This window comes from Spermophilus citellus, assembly GCF_964194105.1.
Source record: "Spermophilus citellus genome assembly, chromosome: 5".
Classification (NCBI taxonomy): domain Eukaryota; kingdom Metazoa; phylum Chordata; class Mammalia; order Rodentia; family Sciuridae; genus Spermophilus; species Spermophilus citellus.
The window spans coordinates 40,776,753-40,792,623 of NC_138186.1; positions in this window are offsets into that span (position 1 = coordinate 40,776,753).

A 15,871-nucleotide genomic window follows, 5' to 3' on the forward strand; every position below is an offset into this window, starting at 1 on the left:
AAAGGTATTTCAAAAATTTTCTTCTTCCAGAGTTCCTACAAAGAAACTAATCTAAGATTGTCTTAAAATAAATATTGATTGCAGATATTTTTCACATAAATTTTTCCCATCTATTATTCAAACTGTCAAACTAGTTAAAATTAGGATAAACATAAATTTGTTAGCTAAACAATTAAATCTTATTTTTTTCTAAATTAAGGTTTAATCAGTTAAATATAATTTGGATAATCTATTGAGTATTTGCTACTTTCATATTGAATGCTGGGGAAATGAAATGTGTGGCAGGATATCAAGCATCCTTTTAACTCTGTTGTAATGCTGCTATTAAAACCATTTTTTATTATGAAAAATTTCAAATGAACACAAGCATATACAAGAAAAATGCAATAAATCCTTCATGAACATATCATCCTCTTCAGTAATTATCAATCCATGTGCAAACTTGTTTCAATTATGTGTCCACATACCCAGGCCCACGGAATTGTTTTGCAGCTTATTTCAGACTCAGACGTAACATTTTTTCATGTTTAAATATTTCACAAGAAGCTTTTAAAAGATAAACTATTCTATAAGCACAATTATGATAACATTAACCATCTAGAAATAAATAATAATTTCTTAGAATAATTTAAAACCTGTCAATGTTCATATATTGTCTACATTTCTTTTTTTTCAATTTATTTTCCACCCTTGTGGCACCATTTGTCATGTTCTTCTTCTGCATTTTGCATGACCTGTACAGTAAGAGTTTTAAAATTTTATTTGGCAAAAATTGCCTTATCAGGGCCTGGGGCTGTAGCTCAATGGTAGAGTGCTTGCCTATTGGGTGAGGCACTGGGATTGATCCTCAGCACCACATAAAAATAAATAAATAAAATAAAGTTTAAAAATAATTGCCCTATCAGTGGCATGTACTTTCATTAGAAGGAACCTAATGTCTTCTTGTCCTTCATTTCATGATGTTAGAAACATTGATAATCATTCTTTATATTAATTACTTCAGGTTGGCAAAATAAGGATTTTCTAGATTTATGTTTTCTTTTTCCTTTCTGAAATAATGCTATGAAAATAGAACTATTTTCAACTATTTGATTTGTTTACTCCAAAGTTTTATCAGTAGAGAATAGGATAAGTGCTCAATTATTTCCCTGAGTAGACTCATTTTCAACGAAATTGGTTGCTTTCCTAGCATCCTTCTAAGGAGATCGTTAAATGTATTGTTACAATAGACTCATAAACTCATATTTAGTTTATTTCAATCCACTGAAGTTCTTATTCATATTGAGGTTCAAATAACTCCACCTTTAATCAATACTCCTCAATTTGACTCCTGAGTCCCTCTGATGGAGCAACAGAAGTTTTTGCATATTTATTATTTTCTATTATAAGAAATCCCAGAGGCCAGGTGTGGTGGCTCATGCTAGTAATTCCAGAAGCTCAGGTGGCTGAAGCAGGAGGATCATGAGTTCAAAGCCAGCCTCAGCAACAGCAAGGCACTAAGCAACCGATTGAGCCTGTGTCTCTAAATAAAATACAAAATAAGGCAGGGGATATGGCTTAGTGGTCTAATGCTCCTGAGTTCAATCCTCAGTACTTCCCCACCAAAAATAAAGAAAAAAAAAGGAAAAAAGAAATCCTAGACATACACACACACACACACACACACACACACACACACACACACTCATGTATATGGGGAAAGACATTAGCTATTTGCTATTATAATTTAGGCAGTAGGGTTTCTTATTATTCCTGAAATAATTATTTTTTTCTAGGTTTTTTAAAGTGGATAGCATAAGGAAAATGAACTTTTTGAAAAAAATTAAAAGTGTAGCACATGTTAATGTCATACTGACATTTCCAATTGGAATTTTGATTATCATTTTTACTCGAATTAAATAATTTTTATTTCTCGTAAACTGTAAATTTTGTTTTCTCATGATACATACAAAAATATTTGTCTTAACTTTTTATATAAATGTATTTTTGATATATATTATTTATAAATGTGTATGCATATATTATACATATATAATTTTGGTGATTCCCAATTCTGCAGAAATTATTAAATTAGGGCTTATTCTTCTGAAACTTCTTACCAGAAAGAAAGAAACACACAAATTGCTTAGAAGGGTATTGGTCTATGTAGAGCACTGAAACTTGATTGCCATCCTTGATCATATTATGGAAGTCATCATGACTTTGGACCACCAAGATGAAGAAGGCATAGCAAAGGCAGCTTTTAAGACTAGGTAGCTCATTACTATGATGTTATATTTGCTTCGTAAGTACAAAATTTTGATTTTACCAATGTTTTGTTAAAATTACTATTTTTTATATGTCATCTAGTGAAGTTTATGTTTCTTCACTGTCGAATCTATAAAGAGAATAAACCAACCCACAGGTAGAATGGAATATAACCCCTTTTGCATTCGGAAAAGAGTTAGGAAAGGTTGACCTTGGTGTCCATTGGAGAATTGTCAAGGAGCCATTAATATACACACCACTGTAATGAATTATATAATATTGAAAAAAACTTCTTCTGGATCAGAGATTGAAACAACTAAAATATTTCTTTAAATGTGATATTAAATATTATGGTGAAAAAAAACCTATAATTAAAAAAAGTGTGAACTAAACTTTTTTCCTGCAATTAATTCCCAATTCATAGCTTTATTTTTCAATGTGATATACATTAGAACTCACAAATCTAGGCAAGATGTTCCAATCAGGCATCCCAGGCCCATTAACTTGATGTTAAGAGATTTTTCTTTTTGGTTGGTTTTGAATTAGCAATTATACAACCAAAGAGAATGATTGCTGCTTAATCCTGGAGCCCATCATTATGAAATTAGCAATCTGTCTCACTGCTTTACTATTGAGCATTCTGTTTTATTTTCTGAGGGTGAAAATAAAAATCATGAATGTACTAGATGGTACTTTCTCATTTTTCACATTGTGTTTTCTATTTATGAGAAAAAACATTAAATGATTTGGTCAAACCTAACTCAGTTTTGACTTTCTGGTAATTAAACATTTAGTATTGAACTAAGAGTTTTTATTATTATGGTTCTATTATGCCTGACTATCTTCTCAAGGCTGCAGATAAACCTTTAGAGGGACTAGCAGGAATGCAGAAGTATAAACATAAAATGAATGGCTCTGTTGTTTTAATGACTTTTCTTTCAACATTACTTTCTCAAGTGAACTGAAGAAATAAGGTTACAAATTTTTCTTTGTAGAGAGATGGTTGCAACAGCTTGATAATTATATAGGTAAATGAATATATTTTGAAAAATTTATTTAGAAGGTTTGAGTAAGATATTATTTTCTTCCTAATAGTAAAACAGAAATAGTAATGTTTCAAAATTAATAAGTCATTCACATTACAAGCCCAGTATTAAGATCACCCTGAAAGTCCCCCTCCAAATGCTCTTCTGATATTTCAGATGTCATAATTTAAAATTAATTTTTAAAGTAATTACACAGAAGCTTTATGAGAATAAATAATAATGGCACACATAGAAATAGGAAGATTTTATATTAATAAAGGGTCAAATGTCTCTAAGTTGTCTCAAGATGGAGCTTTCATTTGGAATTTAAGACTGTAACCTGCAGTAGGACTCTCCTGGCTTGCATATTTAGCACCAATGGATGCTACCTATTTCTGAGACTGACTGACCTTGGGAAAATTAAACTCACTTAAATAAACATCCTGAATTTTTCATTGTTTCCCTTTGTTTATCCATTTTGATAGCATATGTTTATTAGCTTGATTTAATTATTCCACAGGTGTACATATGTTGAAATATCATGTTCTACCCATAAATGTATGTGTTATTATTTACTGCCTACTAAAATTTAAAATTAATAAGATAAAGAGCAAGGTAAAAAAAAAGAAAAGAAAAGAATATTGCTTCTATCCTGGGTATGTCAGTAACTTTTAGGACTTAAAAAATTATTCTGTAGTTGAGTGTGACTAATCCATTTTACCAGAAATGTGCAACTATTAAATATTTATTTTTAAATATAGTTCATCTTTTTATTCTTCCCTATTTGATAACTTTGGGAGTTTGGAAAAGAAAGTGTCTATAAATCTTTAAATAGAGGGTGAGATGTAAGAATATAGCTCAGTGGTAATTTGCCTAGCATGCCCAAAGCCCTGGGTTTGATTCCCCAGCACCACAGAGAGAGAGAGAGAGAGAGAGAGAGAGAGAGAGAGAGAGAGAGAGAGAGAGAGAGAGCGCAAGGGAGAAAGACTAAATTGATTATGTACATAGCCCCAAAACATTATGAAAAATATTTATACTCTAGTAAGATGATTGGAGATAAAGGTACAGCTAGGGAACTATGTGAAGGGTGTCAGTTTAGGGGTTTTGTAGAGCCAAGGAATGGAGTTTGAGCGAGAGTGGGGATAATTCAGTTCAATACTTGAATTTGGCTGAGTAGGGGCAGTGGAGCACATTAGGGCTATAGGAACAGAAACAGTTGAGTGAGTGCCAGAACAAATTTGGAAGAAGTCAAATAGACAAATGGAAAATTGTATCATTGATACAGTGATAATTTTGAGTCTCTTATTTTCAGGCTGGTAGAGTGGATAAAATAGCAGGGCAGGCATGTATATGATATATGTTTTTCCTTGTCCAGCACATTTAAACTATCTATGAAAGGTTGGCTTCAAGAACTAATATTCTCTAAGGAAGCAAATACCAGTGTTTGGAGTTGGAAGTGGGAACAGAAAATATCAAACTATCACCTTTCCTAGAAGTTTTCCCAGTCATCTGGAGACTATTGCTGCTCAGGTGGAAGCTAGATATTCTTTAAACAGAAGAGGACTTTGCATTTTACAATTAGAGATAAAAATTTACCACAGAAATAGAAAAATGAGAGTTAACATGGAGATAAATGAGTTTTTTTCCAAAGTGTAAATGTATTTGAGTCTTTCCCAGCTTAACAAGGAGAGTTAGAAATTTACCTGCATTTGACACAGAGTTATTGAGGAGGGCAGAGGAGAAGAAAGAGTTTGCAGAGAATTATGGCTTTGCAAATTGTTTTGTGCAGTTCTACTCATTTTCCTTGATCAGTGACATTTTCAAACTATGGTTAGCACACACATATGTAAGAACAAAGCTGTTAGACTTAAAGCAACTTTCAAACTAGTAGATACTTTTAAACATATTTAATCTATACAGAAGAGATATTGGACAGTATAAGAAGAAATCATAGAACTGTTTTTAATGAATGAGGAGTTGTTCTTTGAAATTACATTTTAATTCTTGAGGAAATTGCATTTTTCCTCTTGTCTATTGTTCAAGTAAATGTGATGCCTTTTCTTTTGTTATCTGATTTTCTATCACCCACTGAACTTTATGTCCACCAAGTCTATATTCTTTAACTCTCCTATGCCAAACAAGTAATTTTATCATATTAGAGCTTGTTATTGTATAGACCTTTGCACTCTAAATTTATGCAGTTCCTAGATTCTGATAACTCATGGTTGGATAGTTTGTTCACATATGTACAGATGCTCTGATACCTGAAACTATCTGCATTCCTAGTTTTAGATGAGGGTCAGTGAGAATTTAGATAATGAAAATTTACTTGAAACTTTATTTGAACTTATGTGTTTTTTTCCTAAGTAGATAATAAAAGTTCAGAGACCGAGCATTACTTGAAGTTGTGGGGAATTCTTAGTTTCTTTGTCAAAAATTTGTTAATATTTATAGTGCATTTGCCATGGTATTATTTCAAAACATTAAGTTTAGAGAAAACACACACTCTTAGCAAATAACAACTGAATTTCAAAAGCAAAAAAAATGTGTTTCATACTGTGTCTTACTGCATGTATTTAGTAAATGATTGGCCCTGCTCCACGTCAGAAGTTTAGCAGGATACTTTCTATGTAAAATCAGACAGTACTGATTACACCTTTGGTTAAGAGTCAATAAGGAATAAGCATTCTTTCCAGAGGTTCTGAATACCTAAAATATGGTGAGTCAATATTAGAATGTTAAATTATATTGTTTAGGTGCCACAGTCTGGCTGGGCACAATTCAGGAGCCACTTGTGAAAAGAAACGAACTTTATTTTTAGAACCACACGCCAAACAAAACAGCTCCTCAGGAAAAACCTTCAGAGCCCAACTGCCACCACCAGCTTCTCCCAAGCCTCTCTACCTCCTGCTCCTCCTGCTCTTGAGGCCAATTGGCTGGGTCATGTGGGAGGAGCCAAAAAAGTCCCCCAATGAGCAGCTCTGTGGCCTGAAAGGGCAGGGAAACAGCCCAATGAGCATCACCACAGAGGAGCCAATCAGCTGGCAGCTGGAAGTTTGCTGGGGCCCCTTCGTCTGTAGCTCTCAACATTTAGGAGGGTGAAGCATAATTTTACTTTGCAGAATTAAATGTCCTCTTAACATTTTTGGATGAACACTAAAGATATTTTCCAAATTCTCAGAGAAAAAAATAAAATAAGAAAAAATAGAAAAAGTATAAAATAGGAAGAAGAGAGATGTGTTCACATTTTTAAAATATTTTGTCAAATATTATGTTTCCTCTTCTTTCTTGCTGACAATCATTATGTTTCAAAGAGAGAGGGAGGGAGAGAGAGAGAGAGAGAGAGAGAGAGAGAGAGAGGAAGAGAGAGACAGAGGGGATGCAAGCAAGTGAGTGTGTGCCCAAGGGGTGGGGAGGGAGTGTTTGAGGAGGAAAGTTTGAACTTGAGACCTCACCAACAATTAAACAATTGAAATCAAGATTCTGGTGCCCATGGTGGATAGTATTTACTTTAGAAGAGTTTCAAATAAATACCTTTTCTTTTCTCTGTGTGCCATCGATTATATATGCACAAAACATTTCATGTACAACTTGCTTGTGAATACACATTCTCTAAGAGGAACTTTTGTTACTGCTTACACTGGTTTTGTAAATTTTGGGAATAAAGTTGAAGGATTTCCAAGATAGACATGTGACTATACAGATATGGTTGACATGTAATCTTTGAGAAATGTTAGAAGAAAGAACATGTACCTCCATCTCAAAAAAAAAAGCACTACACTCATTGGGAAACACTTTGAATTTAGTGTAAATATGGCAAAGGATTATCAGGGTAGGTTTGTGTTAATAATAATACAATTAAGTCAATATACACTCAATGAGTGTCCATTACATTTCCAGATAGTTCCTGCAATTAGAGAAATGGTTAATATCTGTTACCTTCTAAGAAACCCATAGTCAAAAAAAAGCACCCATACAATCACAGAGTTGTAATGAAAATAATTTGATTTATGATGAACTTAAAAAAACTTAATTTATCCTCCAGATGAAAACATAAAAATCATCTAAGGAAAAGTCTTCATATAACTAAGGCAAAAGCTAAGTTTTAATTTTACACCATTGTAGAATTTTTCAATAGTATCATTCTACATAGTCCAAACTCAGCACAATTTCAGAAAGAGCAAGATAAAAATGAAAAGTTTGTTGTTGCAGTTATTTTCACAGTTATTTCTATAAATGAATTTGTGCAATCTAAACTTACAATGCAAAGTAGCAAGAAACAAAACAGAAATAGGGAACATATCTCTGCTTCTTGATGACTTCCCTTGAGTTATTTTCATGGTACAAATCAATTAAATATACTTCTAAGTATTACATACCTGTAGGGCTATACTGAGCTAAATGAGGAATTCAATGACTATTTGGGGAGCTCTGTCTTATTTTTTTTTAATCATAGTTTTCTGAAAGACATCTTAGAAAAAAAATGCATACTGTGCTGAGCTGCTTACTTCTTATTAATGATTTTCTTCCCTAATCTTTTCAACCATGTGTGGGTCACATATTTATTCAGAAAAATTTTTATGAAAATGATTGGAAAGAAATCTTCAATGAGCTTACATTTCAGATATTTTTCTAAAATGAACACTGATCAAAGCCTTTAAAAATATGACAAATTTGGTAGTCTCTTAGACCTTGAATATTGATAATTTGAGTTTCTGTGGTGATTGCAAATGTAGAAGAGAGAAGCAGGTGTTTGAAACGTGTATACCTACATATGAAGACAACGTGATGGAGGGGAAAGAGCTACAGACTAAGCTAAACTGGGTTAGTAACTGTCACTGTTTGTTTGAGAAATTCTTTAACAATGTTAAACCTCATAAATAAAATGGGGGAATTTATCATTTTGGGTCTCAGTGGAAACAGAAGCCACGCCTGAATTAGGTACAGAACTGTGGTTAAGGCTCAGGGAATCAACAACAGACATGGACACATTCAGGACCTAAATACCATGGAAGCTGTTACAGGAGAAGACCTGAAGATGCAGGGTGGAAAATTGTGCCTGGAGCTTGGTGAGAATGGAAGCCATGGAGGAGAGGGACCCCAACAGGAGCTGAAGTCACACAAGGACACATTTGTTGCAAGAACTGTGTTGCAAGACAGTGAGGGAGCTGGGGAGGATCTTCCCCCTCCTCTGCCATCTGATTTCCTGATCATCCATACCCTTGGCTCAACTCAACTAGAAGCCAGGGTTTAAATGGGCTCAGGGGAGAGAATCTACAGAGCTCATATCCTTTGGTTCAAAAAAAAAAAAAAAAAAAAAGAAGAAAAGAAGGGTGAAGCATGAACATTGTGGCTTAAAGAAAATGGTTCTAGAGGTAAAGATTTTAGACCTGTTTGAATGTGGTGGACACAAAAGATATCCCCTACTAGGAGTACTTTGGTATCTAAATCTGACTCAAAGGAGGAAATTCTACAAACCTCCTGAGTTAAGCCTTGATCAGCAGCATTATATTACCTTCTCTGAGCCCTAGTTAACCTAATTTCTGCCCCTGTGCATCTGTCCCAAATTCATATGATGAAATCCTAACCCTCAGTACCAAAGAGTGTGAAATAGGGTCTTTAAAGAGGTAATTAAATTAAAATGAGGTTATTGAATGTTATTAGATATTATTCCTTATCTAATGTTTGTGCCATCTCCAAATTCACATGTTGAAACTTAATCACCAATATGATGCTCTTTGGAGGTGGACACTGTGGGGTATGATTAAGTCATGAAACAGCTCTCATGAATGTGTTTGTACCCTTATATGTAAAGAGAACCCAGACAACTACTTGTCCTTTCTGCTATATGAGTACCTAGCTAGAAAGTGCTCCCTATGAACTAGAAAGTCCTCCAAATCTGCTGGTAACTTGATCTTGGATTTTTCAGTCTCTAATACTATGAAAAATAATTTTTGTTGTTTATAAGCTACCTAGTTTATTGTATTTTGTTATAGCATACTGAATGAACTAAATTGCCTATCATAGTAGTAGCATACATTCCACAAATTAGGTCATACCATTTGTCCACTTATTAATTCAACAATGTTTATTGACATACTCTATATATTAGGAATAAAATGTTAAATAAAGTAGATAAAGTCCCTGATTTCAGATGACTGATGTTATTAGTAAGAAGAACAAAGAGTTTCTCAGGCTAAAAAACACCTTTTTGGAGAAATGGCATCAAATAAGTACTTTCTTCTCCTTTTTTTGGGGGGGTGGTGGTGATGGGGGCAGTTCTTTAGTTTCTTATGTGTTTTCTTATCCTGATAAAGAAATCGAAAAAAATATTGCTTGTGTGTATTTAAATTTTGTTGGAAAAAATAAAGAAAATCTTCTAAATTTTATTAACTTTTCAGAGTGCATAAATTAGAATATATCAATAACATAAATATATGCAAAGTGGATATGCTGATTCATGCAGGCATAGAGGACCCAAAATTAGAAAACTTAAAATTTCCTAAATTTTCCATACTTACGATTAAACGATAATATTTTAGGAGCTTGAAGTAGTTTCTCCAGTCTTTCCAAATACAGTAATTTTATAATCAGCAATATATTTCAATTGTTAATTTACCTGCATTTGAATAGTGATTTTCATAATGTGTGTGTGTGTGTATATATATATATATATATATATATATATATATATATATATATGATATTTATTGCCAATTATAATGTGTGTTTCATAAAAAAATGTAGCAACCTATTTACCCTTTCAAAAATTTATAAGCTGTGTTCTAGTTGAGGCTAAGGGGCAAAAAATAAACAAACATAGAGTTTCCTATTATCAAAGACAACCGAGTCATTTGAGCAGTCCTTATGAACTACTTAATCAAATAGCTACAACTCTGAGATATCAATCAATTGCAAACTTTTATGTGAAAGTTTACATTATATACATGGACATAAAAACCAAAGCATCCTCAAATCATTAAGAATCTCATGTAAGGTGAGCTAGGGAGAGTTTATTTTCCTGAATTCTTATTGGAATTGCTCTTGAATGATAATTACCAAAAATGCAGTCCATCACCAGGGCCCCTCCACTCCCCTGTCAGTGGAGAGGTCCATAGTCAGATGCCTGTCTTGCAACTTTTTATTTCCCCAAGTGTCCGGTCAGGCTTTGGGATTGTGATTTCCTATTAATCCTTGGTGTTGGCAAATGCCCTCACTTTCTGTTGTGCTCTGCTCTGGCCTGGGATTGTTGACCTCTGGGCCACAGGTGCAGCCCTGTTCTTTTGGTGAACATGGTCATCTGGAAACTGTGCTGCCTGCCAGGCAGCATGGTTTTTCCCTGCTGGCCCCTCAGGCATTGCTCTGCTGTTGCTGTTCATCTGGCTACCATAGCAGCTACTCCCATGTGGTACTGCAGACAAGAAGATTCCTGTTCCTGCTTCCTCTGCTTTAGCTGATACAGGGCTCCTCTTCCTCCATCTCCCCTCTGTGTGTTATTTATCACTCCCTATTTAAGGAGCTGCCAAAATCAATGAGAAAGTATCTTGTTCTTGCTCTGTGTCAGATTCTGAGAGTCAACACTCTTCTTGAAGTAGTGGTTTTCAGTGTCAAAGTGAGCATTTATACGTCAATCCTCTTTGCAGATACTGGCAGAAAGAACTGGTATTATTAGGTCTGGACTAAATTCATTTCTCCAACGTTATGTCCCCAGAGCCTCATCTGTTGGGGTGAAAAAAATAACAACTGACCAGACTCAGGGTGTCTCTCTGTAGGAACTCACATGTGAAAGCCAAATACTCAATGTCGATTTTTTTGGAGATATTATTCTTCTTATGACCATCATTTATATAATCCAAGGGCACCTGTTTTCCATTCCTCCTAACCCACTCCATTTACTGTAGACTCACTTTTCCTCTTCACACCAACTTAAATGCAAATGAGGGCCCTTTATTTTTTTTTACAAGAAATCTGAAAACATAAATATATTGTTTTAATTATGTATGTTTTACATAACAGATTACCTATAGTGGCTTTGTCCATTGTCAACTTGTCAAAAATGAAACTCCCTTCCCCATGTGGATCTGGGGAGTTTTAGTTAAAATCCTTTACATGAGACTGAATGGGTCAAGTGAAGCAGCAGCCATGATAGAAGATTGAGTCAATTAGGTTCAGCTGTAGCTCATCTGTTGTTGCATAACCACTGCCTAATCATGTTGCAAAGAAGAAGCTGTGCAATTTCTCTGGATCTCCTCATTCAGCTCCATGACAAAGGGCATAGATTCTCCTCCATTCTACCCCATGTTGGAGAGGTAAAAAACAGAGAAACCAGGTTGTCCTCCAGGTTTCCATTTCATTCTAACAATTCTTTTTTGTTCATGCTTCTCCTTCTGCTTCTTCATCCCTGCCCACCACTCACTTTATATCTTTTTTGCTCTTATATCTATTTGTTCTTCTTAACTGCCTGCCCAGCTCACTCCAGATCCTGGTTCAGATGCAGAAGCAATAGGAATGTGTTGAAACCTTAATAAATTTTTACAAAACTAAAGAGCCAATACTTTTAACAAATCTATTTTTATGTTCTTTCTAATAGGTTTTCTTTTTGGATCAAACCCTCATCAATAAATAAATTGGTACCAGGAGTGGAAACTAACTTTAACTGTGAATTATCTAAATTGGTTCTTGGCATACCTGAAATTGATTATCTAATTTGGTTAAACACTTTCCTGGTGATAAAGGTAAAACTGGTGTCCCATGGCATGCAATTGAAAAACTATATATATTCAAATCATCATCTTCAGACACTTGTAATTAAGTGCATATATGTACCTGATGTTTTAATTAGGGTATTTATTTAGAAGGAGGAGGATCTTGATGACTGGAAATTGGTTATGTAATCATATATTGATGAAGCTGATGACCCTGAACACATGTTTTTTCTTATTCTCTTTAACAGAGAAAGCAACCCTTGCTTCTGTTTGTAAGGAGGTTGGTCTCTCTTTGCTGAAGATGCTCTATTAACCTTTTCTGAGATAATCACAATTCAAGGAAACACTGATCCTCCTCATGACCACCCTAATGACTTCTCATTACATTCAAATCTGTCCAGATCCAAGTCTCAACAAGAGTCACAAAGTTGTGATGAGTGAGAAAATATAATATAAAGTCACAATACGTCATGAGTGAAAAGTTATAAGTGAAGCACAAAATGTGATGAGTTAAAAATTGCATGCTCTATTCTAACTTAGTTCTATAGATTTCTGGGGAAAAAATGGAAATTATTCAAGGAATGTGGGAGCATGTTGAAGGAATCTAAAATCCAGTCAAATGTATTGAAAATTAAAGCAGTATTTCTAATTCGGCACATTATCTTTAAGAGATGGGAATTGCTCTAACAGTTGATGTAGTTGCTAGTTTGAAGCTTGGACATGGTGGTCTCCAATAACAGAGGTAAAAAGACCAGACTTCCTTATTATACTGAATAGAAAAGTATCCAAAGGCTAGAGTCATTGTGATGGTAGAGTGGGTTAGAGCCTCATGTACTTTCCCTAAATAGATCCTCCAGAAAGAGTACATTCCTAAGTTTCTTAGAAATATATTCAAAGGAGAGCTCTGTGGTTGATATTCTCTGAAGGCAAGAAATGAGAAATGTGACTGGTGTACTTAGTTTCAGTAGGGATGATGGCATCCTAGAGTGGCAAGAGCCAAGTAGCCAAAGGGTAAAAAACAATTTAGCAATAAAAATTCTAATGGTAACAATTCTAAAGCAATAATTAGAGTGATCCTGCCAGCAAATGATTTGGCTTTGTTTGTTTATGGTGTCCTAGATGTAGAACAGGTGGACAGTTTACTAAACCCTCAAATTATTTATGTAAGCATACAGGCTCTAGATTTAGTGAACAGAAGTTATAGCCCCTCAACAAATTTTCAGACTTGAGTCAATTAACAGATTCAGAAATGTGTTACTTAAGGAGAGGCCAATTCTTCTTGTCAGTGCACATGCAAGAACTCGAGGCTCCATGGGAACTGCCTACCACTTGGGCTATATGAGCCAACAGATCCAATGGTGCCAAAATTATTTGTAAGAGATAGGGATGTGGGGCTGGAGTTTTGGCTCAGCAGTAGAGCGTTCACCTAGCACATGTGAGACCCTGGGTTCTATCCTCAGCACCACATAAGAGAGAGAGAGAGAGAGAGAGAGAGAGAGAGAGAGAGAGAGAGAGAGAGAGGTATGGATGTGCCCATGATACATCATCCTTATCCCATGCCCTGGGAGGTATTATTTATTTATTTGGTGGTGCTGGGGATTGAACCCAGGGCTTTGAGCAAGCTAGACAAGCAGTCTATTAATTGAACTATATCCCCAGCCCCAGAAGTGTCCTTGATTGAAGAAGATGATGGTTCAGTACAGAAACCAAGCAGTAGCAGCACAATAGCCCACTCTGATGCAACTGAGAACACTGTGGTGAAGGCTGATACTCTCAGTGGGCAGGACTGAGCAGAGTACCTGGTTCTTCATTTTTACCTTGAAGGAAAGATAGAGACATACACATATAATAATTTATGATCAGTGGTTAATAGTTTGGTCCCCAGTTATCTGGCATCTCTTCCTTTTTAGTTTTTTCCCCATCATTATTTCTCCTAACTTTTTTCCAACCTCTTCTTTCTGTTCTCTCTACCTTATTCTTTTTATTTTTGATAAAACCTCAGCATCATCTAATTCCCAGATCCTAGAATCTTTCTCTACTCTTATCAAATATTCTCTCAAGAGAGCCTGTCTCTCTCAACATAGCAATAACATCTGCTAAGGAAATACAACTTTTCTCCAGTTTAGATGCATATGAAAGTGCAAGAGGAATTTTTTTAAAACTTAGATCTCTTTTTCTGGAAGGTTAATAATTCAAGTATAGTGTGGCCCTGTAGTATGGGAAGATGTACAAAACAAAGAAGACACAGCTTTCAAGTGTCTCCTCTCAGTAAAGCTATACAGCATGTGTTTAATTTCCCCAGAAATGATGTGTGACCACACACCATTGTGTGCACTGTTCTGCCAACTAAGAAGTTCACTCAAGCCCTGATGGCTAGGATTTTGTTGGTATCAATCACATAGTCATTCAGCATTGTGTCTGGCCTCAGTTACTCAACAGCAGATGACAGGACATGAACAGGTTTTCACCATAAATCACATGCTAACAAAACTCCCTGATCAGTTTGGGACAGAATGACCCAGGGCCTCAGGCATACTGAAAGACATCTCAGGCAGAATATTGCAAAATCTCAGAGTTCAGTAACCTTGTCTGCAGGAGGCTAGTCCTAAATACAGGCATTTCCTAGGAACATAGGGATTTGAAAAACTGACGCCAGCTGAGTTAACTCCTTTTGTATACCGCCGGTATATGGACAGGGGCTTCTGGCTTGGAGGTTTTCTTATTTGTCAAGAAAATCCAGGAAAAGAAAAATAGTATTAGACAGGAATTACAGGATAGCAACAAAGAGCTCTAGCTTTGATTAGATTGAGTTGTTGTGCCCCATTTGCATGTATACAATGGAGAATTTTCTGAACTTCTCTATTGCCATTTCCATTGCTCATTTAAATGATTTGGAGTATCTACACCAAAGATTTATTGTAAGGGTTAAATAAACTAATTCACATAAAATATCAAAATGACTACGGACAACTGGAAACTATACAGTCCCTTGTCCCTCATGTCTCTGCTCTACCAGGGGGGCTCAATAGAATGACAAACTGAAGACACAGGAAAGGCTTTTGTACTTTTTTTTTGTGTCCCTAAGTATGAAGGTTTTGGGAAGTCCATTTCCACAGATTAGGTGCCCTGGGAAGCCAGCACTAGGGACATTAGCATGCATGAATTTTATTAGGGAGCACTTTTCAGATCAATACCTATGGAAGGGAGAGAAGCCAGACTGGGAAGAGGGAGCAGTGGAGGTGTGAAGTCCGCTTAAGAGAACTATTCAGCCAACTATTCCAGCAGCTCTGAGGCTAGGATGATACCAGAGATTTGTTCCAACTAGGGGGCAGGGAAGCAGAACTTTATGTCCCAGTGACAATGTAATTATTGAATTCTGTTTATGCTTTGAAAGGGTACAGCCCTGGATGAACCAGTTCTCATCTGCTGAACCCATCAGGTAGCCAGCAGGCCGGGTAAGGGCAGGCTGGCTTTATGGTGTGCAACCCTGGCAGATTCCCAGGGTTCCCATGCTCAGAAGAGCCCTGTATTTGTTTTAATGTTCTGCTGCGGCCACATTGAAATTGGTAATAATATTGAACAAAAGGCCTCACATTTTGATTTTGCACTGAACCCCACAAATTATGCAGTTGGTGCTGGCTGAGGGCTTTCTGTTGGCAGCATTCACCAGGATCATAAGCCTTCATTTCATAAAGGGAATTTGAGTATCATATTATAGCAGCAACTGTGTCTAATATAGAAATGAAGAGGAGCATTTCCAATAAAAAAAATTGAGTAAAGTAAACAAATAGGATAATTAGGCTAATTAGAGAGAAAAGTGTCATTTCATTCCTATAAATCAAGTTCTGTTCCATTCCTTGGCTTCCTGAAATATCAGATCTGACCTTTGAGATT